Genomic DNA, 10929 nt, shown 5'->3' with positions numbered 1-10929 from the left:
CCATCCCGACAAAGAATCCATTCGATGTCCTCGCGGATGAGCACGGCGATCTACCTGAGCCTTCTCCTGTGATGTCAACAAGCGACCAAATCAAAGAGTATCGTGAAAGGCACCATCTCCGCTATCTATCTAAGCGACCTGAAGTCATCCTTGGAATCACGAATGCTAGTAAGTCTTCTAACGAATTGTCGACAAGCGAACAACTAAAGCAGTACCGAGAAAGTCATCGCCAAAGACGCTTGGATGTCTCTGTGCTTCCTGAGGCTGCTACCTCGGCGTCAATACCAAATAGCGGCCAGGTAAGTGAGTGCCCGGAAGACAATAGACAACGCCATGTCACTGAGTTACCAGATGTTGTCATCGTAGGGGACTCTTTGATAAAGCACATCGACGGCCGTCTTCTGAGCCGAAGACGCAAAGTGTTCTGCCATCCACACCCGGGTGCGAAGGTGGCAGATATCTCCGCTAAGAAGGTTACCGAGGGTGTAAAGGCGAAAGGAGACGTCATTCTACATATCGGGTCAAACAATGTTTCGCACCCCTCGCATGGCAATGGAAGTACATCCACCGCAGATGACATCATAGCCTTAGCAGACGGGATTTCAAATGAAGGATGTGAAGTTGCCTTATCTAGTATTGTGCATCGTAGATGGGAATCAGCTCATCAGAGGCGCCTCGTCGATGGGGTGAATGAGCGTCTGCATACCGCTGCCCGTGAACGGAGCTGGGGTTTCATTGACAACAGCAGCATCGGTGATAGGCATCTTGGGCGAGATGGGGTTCACATCAACAAGGCTGGGCAAGCTGTTCTTGCTTCGAATATGCGAAATTTCATCAGGCGACCCAAGAGAGCAACCCACTGCATCTTCTCAACAGAGATCGTATGCTGAAGTGGTGGGATCCTCAACACCGAATTTCAGGATGATTCCACCTCGAGGGCGGCTGAAATCGACCCCCACCCACCCGTGGCTTCCACTGACAAAAGCTCAACAGGGGTGGCACGAGCATCTACGTCTCGTGACGGCAACATGCTGTTAACCTCCCGCTCTAACTTTGATGAACACTGTGCGGGTTCTCGTTTATTGAAGTCAAAATCACAACCAATTTCTAACAGTGCTTTGAAAGTTTGTACCGAAAATTTGAATTGCAATGATAATGTTAACACTGGCGAAGCACAAAATGCTCTTCAGGAGCGACCACATGAACTAATCAAAAGTAAAATTAATAATTTGATGAATGGTTCAATTCCTCCGCTCAGAAAGAGGGGTCTAAAATTTGCCCATTTGAATATTCGTAGTTTAATTTCTAAAATTGATGAACTTAGATTACTTCTGAGACATACATCACTTGATGTCATTGGTTTGAATGAGACATTTTGTGATTCCATGATTGATGATTCTGAATTGCATATCGATGATTATGTCCTATTACGTAGAAACCGTACAAGACATGGTGGCGGTGTGGCTGTATATATTTCCAAAAGATTCAACTATAAAATAAGAGACGATTTGAATTCATCTACTTTAGAATGCCTTTGGTTTGAATTGCATTATCCAAATAAGCCTTCCATCCTTGTAGGGGAATTTTACAGACCTCCGAATTCTCACGTAGATTTCTTTGACGAATTAGACAGGACTTTGGACTCTGCTCTCTCGGAACATATGAGTTGTATTATATTAGGTGATTTCAATTGTAATTATATGCCACACCAATATGATGTGAATGCCGAAAAAGTTATGTTTTATGCAAATATGTACGGACTAAGTCAGTTAATTGATACTGCCACAAGAGTTACAAATACTGCTTCTACTTTAATTGATTTGATATTTGTATCAGACAAAGAACTTTACAGTGAATGGGGAATATTTGACACTAGCATTAGCGATCATTATTTGGTATATGCTATACGGGACTTCAGTGCAAAGATCCATCAAAAATCTGAATGTGCGGAATTTCGCTCATTCAAAAATCTTAATGAGGAGGAATTTTATAGTGATTTGAGAAGTGCTCCGTGGCAGGTCATAAAAGATATAGACAACGTTGATGATGCGTGGGATATGTGGTTGACTCTTTTCAATGATGTTATCAACAAGCACATACCTTTGCGCAAAAAGCGGATAAGAAAACATGCATGTCCATGGATATCTGATGAGATTGTTAAGCTCATGACGGAACGTGATAAAGTTCTCAAAGCTGCTAAATCTAACAATAGTGATGATCTTTGGAATACCTATAAATATCTAAAAAACAAAGTTACTCATCTCATGAGAATAAGAAAAAAACAGTATAACACTGACTAAATTTTACAAAATCGTAACAACAGTAAGAAAATGTGGAAGAGCTTGAGGGAACTTACGCCTAAATCATCACCCATTTCTCCCAATACCATAAAGGTTGATGATGCAGAAGTATCGGACAACGCAAGTATTGCTGAAGCATTCAACAATTTTTTCACATCTAATGCTACTAAAATTACAAAAGACCTGCAGAGGAATACTTCGCAAATGATATTTGATGAGGACAAAGGCTTTGTTCCATCTCATTCTCAATCTAATTTGAGTATGATAACGAGAGATTTTGTATTGAGACAGATCGAGCTTCTTGGCATAGATAAAGCAACCGGAGAAGATCACATCGGCTGCAAACTTTTAAAGATGACAAAGAATGTTATTGCAGAATCTCTTTCCGATATTATCAACAAATCCCTGTCTACGGGAGTTGTTCCACGTGAATGGAAAAAGGCTCGGGTAGTACCGATATTTAAAGCAGGAGATATTTCTTCGTTGAATAACTACCGCCCCATCTCAATCTTACCAACAGTGAGTAAAATTATCGAAAGGGCCGTACATCAACAACTGAGCGAATTCATGAATGCGAATGATTTACTACACCCTAATCAATCTGGTTTTAGACCATTTCATTCCACATCAACTGCTCTTGCAAAACTTATGAATCAGTGGTCTTTAAATATAGATAATAATCAAATTTCTGGAGTTGCCTTCATAGATCTTCGGAAGGCATTTGACACTGTAGATCATGACCTACTTTTACATAAATTAAAGTGTATAGGGTGTAGTAAGACGACTGTAGATTGGTTTAGATCCTATTTAAGTGACAGACAGCAAGTGACGCAATTCAAAGGAGCCAGGTCCCACCCTTCAACTATTAAATTGGGTGTACCTCAAGGGTCAATTCTTGGTCCCCTTTTATTTTCAATATATGTCAACAGTCTACCCGAGTGTACTTCAGAAGGTGTTATAGATATGTACGCTGACGATACGACCCTCACTGTCAGTGCTAATGACGCAACAGTTTTTAGAAGAAAAGATAACTGTTGCACTAAATAAAGTAATGGGGTGGATTAAGAAAAATCGGCTCGTCCTTAACACTGACAAAACTTCTGTCGTGATTATCGGCTCCCGTGCTAATCTCGGGAAAATTGAAAATTTCAGTATTTCATTAGATGGTAGTCGGATTAAAAGAGTTCAGTTCACTAAATGTTTAGGTGTTTTAATAGATGAAGAACTGAAATGGTCTAAACAAATCGAAAATGTCTGTAAACGTACCCAAAAAAGTGTCTGCATGATAAAGAGAGCGAAGGCCTTTTTGCCCCAACAATCCCTAAGATTACTTTATAATAGTCTAGTGTTACCACAATTTGATTACTGTTCTGTTGTTTGGTCAAACAGATTTCAATACCATACAACTAAGTTAGAAAAAAATTCAAAATAGGGCAGCAAGAATAATTTTGGACAAAACATATGACACACCGTCGGCTGATTTATTCAAAAGTCTTAAATGGATGACACTAGACAAACGTTTTGATTTCAGCCGCGTTATGATGATATATAAATGCATCCATAACTTAGCACCTTCGTACCTTCAGGTGCACTTAGTTAAGCCTAGTGATGTACATGAACATCATACAAGGCTAATAGACAGTGGAAATCTATGTGTGCCAAGATTTCGCTCTGATTGTCACAAGTGCAGCCCAATCGTATCCTCTGTACTTGAATGGAACAGGCTAGATCGTTCAATTAGATCAGCTTCTTCCATATATTCATTTAAGAGATTGTTTAAGCAAAGTTGCTATTTGTAAGTAACACACGAAATTCATTCTGGGCTTTATCATTCCTGTATAATAGCGTTTTTCATTGTTATTTCGGCATTCTGGTGAAGTCTTGCTGTGGCATGTATGTTTTATGTTACTTTGCAATGTACAGTATGCTGGTATGTATCTACACTGTATTATGTCATCTTCTGTATATACGTTTTGCTATTTAATGTACATATGTTCATCAATATTATTCAGGGCTCCATGGAAGACCACTATTTATTGGTGAATGGATTACCCTGACAAAAGATTAGAAATAAATAAATAAATAAATAAATGAAAGACAGTTGGGAAGGGGTAACGAAATTGATTCAGTCAGCGATATGCTAATATCCCCAAAACAGTTATCCAACTTTGGTCTGGAGTTCAATGCTTTGTCAATGCTCACTAACACAGGCGTGCTCTCCCGGAGGGATGGAATATGGAATCGAGGGTTTCCATACATAAATAAAGGAGCTAAACGTCAGTGGTGACGAAAAGAGGCGGCAAGGGTGACGAAGTCGCTCAATTCCGCGATATCCTTTCTTAATAAATTACATTGATACACTAATTTCGTGACATTTGAATGCATCCCCCGAATCCCCAAAAGAGTTATGTAACTCTTTAGTTTAATGCGTTCTTTAGTTAAATGCGTTCTCTCATTTAGAGAGATGCAGTATCCAATCGAGGACATCATGCATAAAGGAGTTAAATGTCAATTTTGAAGAAAAGAGGCGGCAAGGATGACAACATCGATTAATTCCACAATATGCTTTCCTAATAATTGATACACCAATTTCATCTCAATCTTCTTTTCGGTTAATTTATCTTCAAGTGACTTGCACTTTTGATTAGAGACCTCAAATATATATTAAACAGTTGTAAATGAAGGTTAACGCAAAAGCGCGGCAAGGGTGACGAAATCACAAACGGCACCTGAACATAAGTCAAATGATATGTTTTGCTTTGTTAAGGCATCACTTTGGTAAAAAAAAAAGTAAAAATAAGTATACAATTCTATGTTGATATCACTTTGCTGTGCTTTCAAGTTCCATGCCTTTCAATGTGTCCAAACCAAAGATTTTCTCAACTTGATTAAGACATGTGAGGGCCCAAATACCAAAGGCAGAAAGGGTGATAAAAAATGTTTGAAGGAGTAACGAAATTGAGGCAGTCAACGATATGATAATATTGCCCAAAACAGTTATCCAACTTTCATCTGGAATTAAATGCTTATGAATGCTCCATAACAGACAGGCGTTCGCTCCCGGAAAGAATCAATATGCGATAGAGAGCTTACATACATAGAGGAGTTAGACGTCAATGGTGACAAAGAGGCGGTAAGGGTGACGAACTCGCTCCACGATATGCTTTCCTTATAAATTGCATTGATACACCAATTTCTTTACAATTGAAAGCATTTCAATGTTCTTTGCCATGAATTATCTTGAAGTGACTTCTACTTTTGATTAGACAGCTCAAATCTTTTAGACATTTGTAAATGAACGTTGACGCAAAGCGCAGCAAGGGTGACGAAATCACATACTGCAGTTGAACATAAATGGTGACGAAGTGAAATTATGTTACGTTTTCCTTAGCTTAGGCATCACTTTGGTATTGTAGTAAAAGTAAATAATATATGCATTATGCAATCGAGGGCTTATATAAACGGCAGTGGTGACGAAAAGAGAGACGGCAAGGTAGACGAAATCGATTAGTTTAACGATATGATTTCCTAATAGATTATATTGATGCACCGATTTCGTTAAGATTTAATGCATTTACAATGTGCTTTACGATGAATTATCTTCATGTGACTTGCCCTTTTGATTAAAGCAAAAACGCGGTAAGGGTGACAAAATCACATACGGCAGTTAGAAATAAAGGGTGACGAAGTCAAGTTATGATACGTTTTGCCTAGCTTTAGGCATCACTTTTGTGAAATAGTAATATAAAAAGAAATCAAACTCAATTAATAACCACATTGATGTGCTTTGAAGTTCCATGCCTTTCAATGCATCGATATCAAAAACATTCATTCCTTGAGAAGTATGCTTTGTGTTTGAGGGCTCAAATACTTAAAGCATAAAGGGTGATGAAAAAGAAGTCGGAAAGGGTGACGAAATTGATGGAGTGGACAATATGCTTATATCCCCAGTTATCCAACTTTCGTCTTGAGTTGATGGTTTATCACTGCTCCGGTAAGGGTGACGAAATCACTTAATTCTACGATATGCTTTAATTATAAATTAAACTGATACACCAATTTCTTTACAACAATGCATCTCAATGTGGTTTATAATCAATTATCGTCAATCCAAATTCCATGACTTTCTCTTAAGACATGTACTTTGCATGTACTTAAGATATTAGATATCTAACTATCTAACTTAAGATATTAGAAGAGATAAAAAAAAATGGCAACTAAGAAATTGATGCTGTCAACAATATGCTTATATACCCAACAATCTTATCTGGTTTCGAGTTGAATGCTTACCAATGCTCCATAACAATCACTTAATTTCACGATATTCTTTCCTTATAAATGAATCTGATACACCAATTTTTTTATTACTGCTCCATAACACACACCAATTTGTTTATTACTGCTCCATAACACAGGTGTTCTCTTCCGGAGAGATGCAATATGCAATCGAAGGCTTAGATACATAAATTAGTTAAACGTCAATGGTGACGAAAAGAGGCTGCAAGGGTAACGAAATCGCTTTATTGCACGAAATGCATATCTAATAAATTACATTGATACAGTAATTTCTTTCCTCAAGTGACTTCCACTTTTGATAAGAGAGCTCAAATCTATTAGACAGTTGTAAATAAAGGTTGACGCAAAAGCGCGGCAAGGGTTAAGAAATCACATACATGTGTTGAACATATTTTAAAGGGTGATGACTTCAAATGTGATTCGTTTTCCTTGCTTAGGCATCACTTTGGTAAAATAATAAAAAACTCTGTAACTACCACTTTTTTGCTATGCTTTCAAGCTCCATACCTTTCAATGTGTCCATATCAAAGTCTTTCTCCACTTGAGACATGTTCTTTCCATTGGAGGGCTCAAATACCTCAAAAATAAAGGGTGATGAAAGACAGTTGGGAATGGTAACGAAATGGATGCAGTCAGCGATATGCTAATATCCCCAAAACAGTTATCCAACTTTGGTCTGGAGTTCAATGCTTGTCACTGCTCACTAACACAGGCGTTCTCTCCCGGAGAGATGCAACAATATCCAATCGAGGGCTTCCATACATAAAGCAGCTAAACGTCAGTGGTGACGAAAAGAGGCGGCAAGGGTGACGAAATCGCTCTAATTCCGCGATATCCTTTCTTAAAAAATTACATTGATGCTACAAATTTCGTGACAATTTCCAAATCCCCAAAACAGTTATCTAACTTTGTTCTCAAAAGCGTTCTCTTATTTAGAAAGATGCAGTATCCAATCGAGGACTTACATACTTAAACGTCAATTTTGACGAGTTAAACGTCAATTTTGACGAAAAGAGGCGGCAAGAATGACAAAATCGATTAATTCCACAATATGCTTTCCTAATACATTGATACACCAATTTCATCTCAATCTTCTTTCCGATGAATTATCTTCAAGTGGCTTGCACTTTTGATTAGTGACCTCAAATATATTAAACAGTTGTAAATGAATGAAGGTTAACGCAAAAGCGCGGAAAGGGTGACGAAATCACAAACGGCAGCTTAACATAACGTCAAATTATATGTTTTGCTTTGCTTAGAAATCACTTTGGTAAAAAAAAAAGTAATAGTAAGTTTATAATTCTCTGTTGATACCATTTTGCTGTACTATCAAGTTCCATGCCTTTCAATGTGTCCAAACCAAAGACTTTCTCAACTTGAGACATGTGAGGGCTCAAATACCAAAGGCAGAAAGGGTGATGAAAAATGTTTGAAAAGGTAACGAAATTGAGGCAGTCAACGATATGATAATATCCCCAAAACAGCTATCCAACTTTCATCTGGAGTTAAATGCTCACGGAGAGAATCAATATGCAATAGAGACCTTACATACATAAAGAAGTTAGACGTCAATGGTGACAAAGAGGCGGTAAGGGTGACGAACTCGGTCCACGATATGCTTTCCTTATAAATTGCATTGATACACCAATTTCTTTACAATTGAAAGCATCTCAATGTTCTTTACCATGAATTATCTTGAAGTGACTTCTACTTTTGATTAGACAGCTCAAATCTTTTAGACATTTGTAAATAAACGTTGACGTAAAGCGCAGCAAGGGTGACGAAATCACATACTGCAGTTGAACAGAAATGGTGACGAAGTGAAATTATGTTACGTTTTTGCTTAACTTAGGCATCACTTTGGTATTGTAGTAAAAGTAAGTAATATATGCAATATGCAATCCAGGGCTTATATACAGTTAAACGGCAGTTGTGACGAAAAGAGAGACGGCAAGGGAGACGAAATCGCTTAATCTAACGATATGATTTCCTAATGAATTACATTGATACACCGATTTCATTAAAATTTAATGCATTTACAATGTGCTTTACGATGAATTTTCTTCAGGTGACTTCCACTTTTGATTATTGCAAAAACGCGGAAAGGGTGACGAAATCACATACGGAAGTTAAAAATGAAGGGTGATGAAGTCAAGTTATGATACGTTTTGCTTAGCTTTAGGCATCACTTTTGTGAAATAGTAATATAAAAAGAAATGAAACTCAATTAATACCACTGTTGTGCTTTGAAGTTCCATGAATTTCAATGCATCGATATCAAAAACTTTCATTCTTTGTGTTTGAGGGCTGAAATACTTTATTAAACTAATACACCAATGTCTTTTCAATTAAATTAGAATAATGTGGTTTATAATGAATTATCGTCAATCCAAATTCAATGTCTTTCAGTGCATCCATACCAAAGACTTTCTCTTCTTGACACATGTACTTTGCTTTCGAAGGTGGAAATACTTAAAACATTAGAGTTAATGAAAAAAAAAATCGGCAAGGAGGACGAAATTGATGCAGTCCACAATATGCTGATATAGCCAAAAATCTTATCTTGTCTGGAGTTGAATGCTTACCAATGCTCCATAAGAATCACTTAATTCCACGATATTCTTTCCTTACTACTGATCCATAACACAGATGCAATATGCAATCGAAGGGTTAGATACATAAATTAGTTAAACGTCAATGGTGACGAAAAGAGGCGGCAAGGGTGACAAAATCGCTTTATTCAACAAAATGCATATCTAATAAATTACATTGATACAGAAAGTTCTTTCCTCAAATGACTTGCACTTTTGATAAGAGAGCTTAAATTTATTAGACAGTTGTAAATAAAAGTTGACGCAAAAGCGCGGTAGGGGTTAAGAAATCACATACATGTGATCAACATAAAGGGTGATGAATTCAAATGTGATACGTTTTGCTTGCTTAGGCATCACTTTGGTAAAATAATAAAAAAAAACTCTGTAAATACCACTTTGCTATGCTTTCAAGCTCCATACCTTTCAATGTGTCCATACCAAAGTCTTTCTCCACTTGAGACATGTTATTTGCATTTGAGGGCTCAAATACCTCAAAAATAAAGGGTGATGAAAGACAGTTGGGAATGGTAACGAATTTGATGCAGTCAGCGATATGATAATATCCCCAAAACAGTCATCCAACTTTGGTCTGGAGTTCAATGCTTGTCAATGCTCACTAACACAGGCGTTCTCTCCCGGAGAGATGCAATATCCAATCGAGTTCTTACATACATAAAGCAGCTAAACGTCAGTGGTGACGAAAAGAGGCGGCAAGGGTGACGAAATCGCTCTAATTCCGCGATATCCTTTCTTTAAAAATTACAATGATACACAAATTTCGTGACAATTGAATGCATCCCCCAAATCCTTAAAATAGTTATCTAACTTTGGTTTGGAGTGAAATGCGTTCTCTCATTTAGAGAGATGCAATATCCAATCGAGGGCTTACATATATAAAGGAGTTAAACGTCAATTTTGAAGAAAAGAGGCGGCAAGGATGACAAAATCGATTAATTCCACAAAATGCTTTCCTAATGCATTGATATACCAATCTCGATCTTCTTTCCGATGAATTATCTTCCACTGACTTGCACTTTTGATTAGAGACCTCAAATATATTAAACAGTTGTAAATGAAGGTTAACGGAAAAGCGCGTCAAGGGTGAGGAAATCACAAACGGCAGCTGAACATAACAAGTCAAATTATATGTTTTGCTTTGCTTAGGCATCACTTTGGTAAAAAAAAAAAGTAATAGTAAGTTTGTAATTCTCTGTTGATACCACTTTGCTGTGCTATCAAGTTCCATGCCTTTCAATGTGTCCAAACCAAAGACTTTCTCAACTTGAGACATGTGAGGGCTCAAATACCAAAGGCAGAAAGGGGGATGAAAAATTTTGAAAAGGTAACGAAATTGAGGCAGTCAACGATATGATTAATATCCCCAAAACAGCTATCCAACTTTCATCTGAAGTTAAAAGCTTATGAATGCTCCATAACACAGGCGTTCGCCCCCGGAGAGAATCAATATGCAATCGAGAGCTTACATACATAAAGGAGTTAGACGTCAATGGTGACAAAAAGAGGCGGTAAGGGTGACGAACTCGCTTAATTCCACTATATGCTTTCCTTATAAATGACATTGATATACCAATTTCTTTACAATTGAAAGCATCTCAATGTTCTTTACCATGAATTATCTTGAAGTGACTTCTACTTTTGATTAGACAGCTCAAATCTTTTAGACATTTGTAAATAAACGTTGACGCAAAGCGCAGCAAGGGTGACGAAATCACATACTG

Source organism: Diadema setosum, chromosome 22 (genome assembly GCF_964275005.1).
Source record: "Diadema setosum chromosome 22, eeDiaSeto1, whole genome shotgun sequence".
Taxonomy (NCBI): domain Eukaryota; kingdom Metazoa; phylum Echinodermata; class Echinoidea; order Diadematoida; family Diadematidae; genus Diadema; species Diadema setosum.
This window is presented reverse-complemented; position numbering follows the sequence as displayed.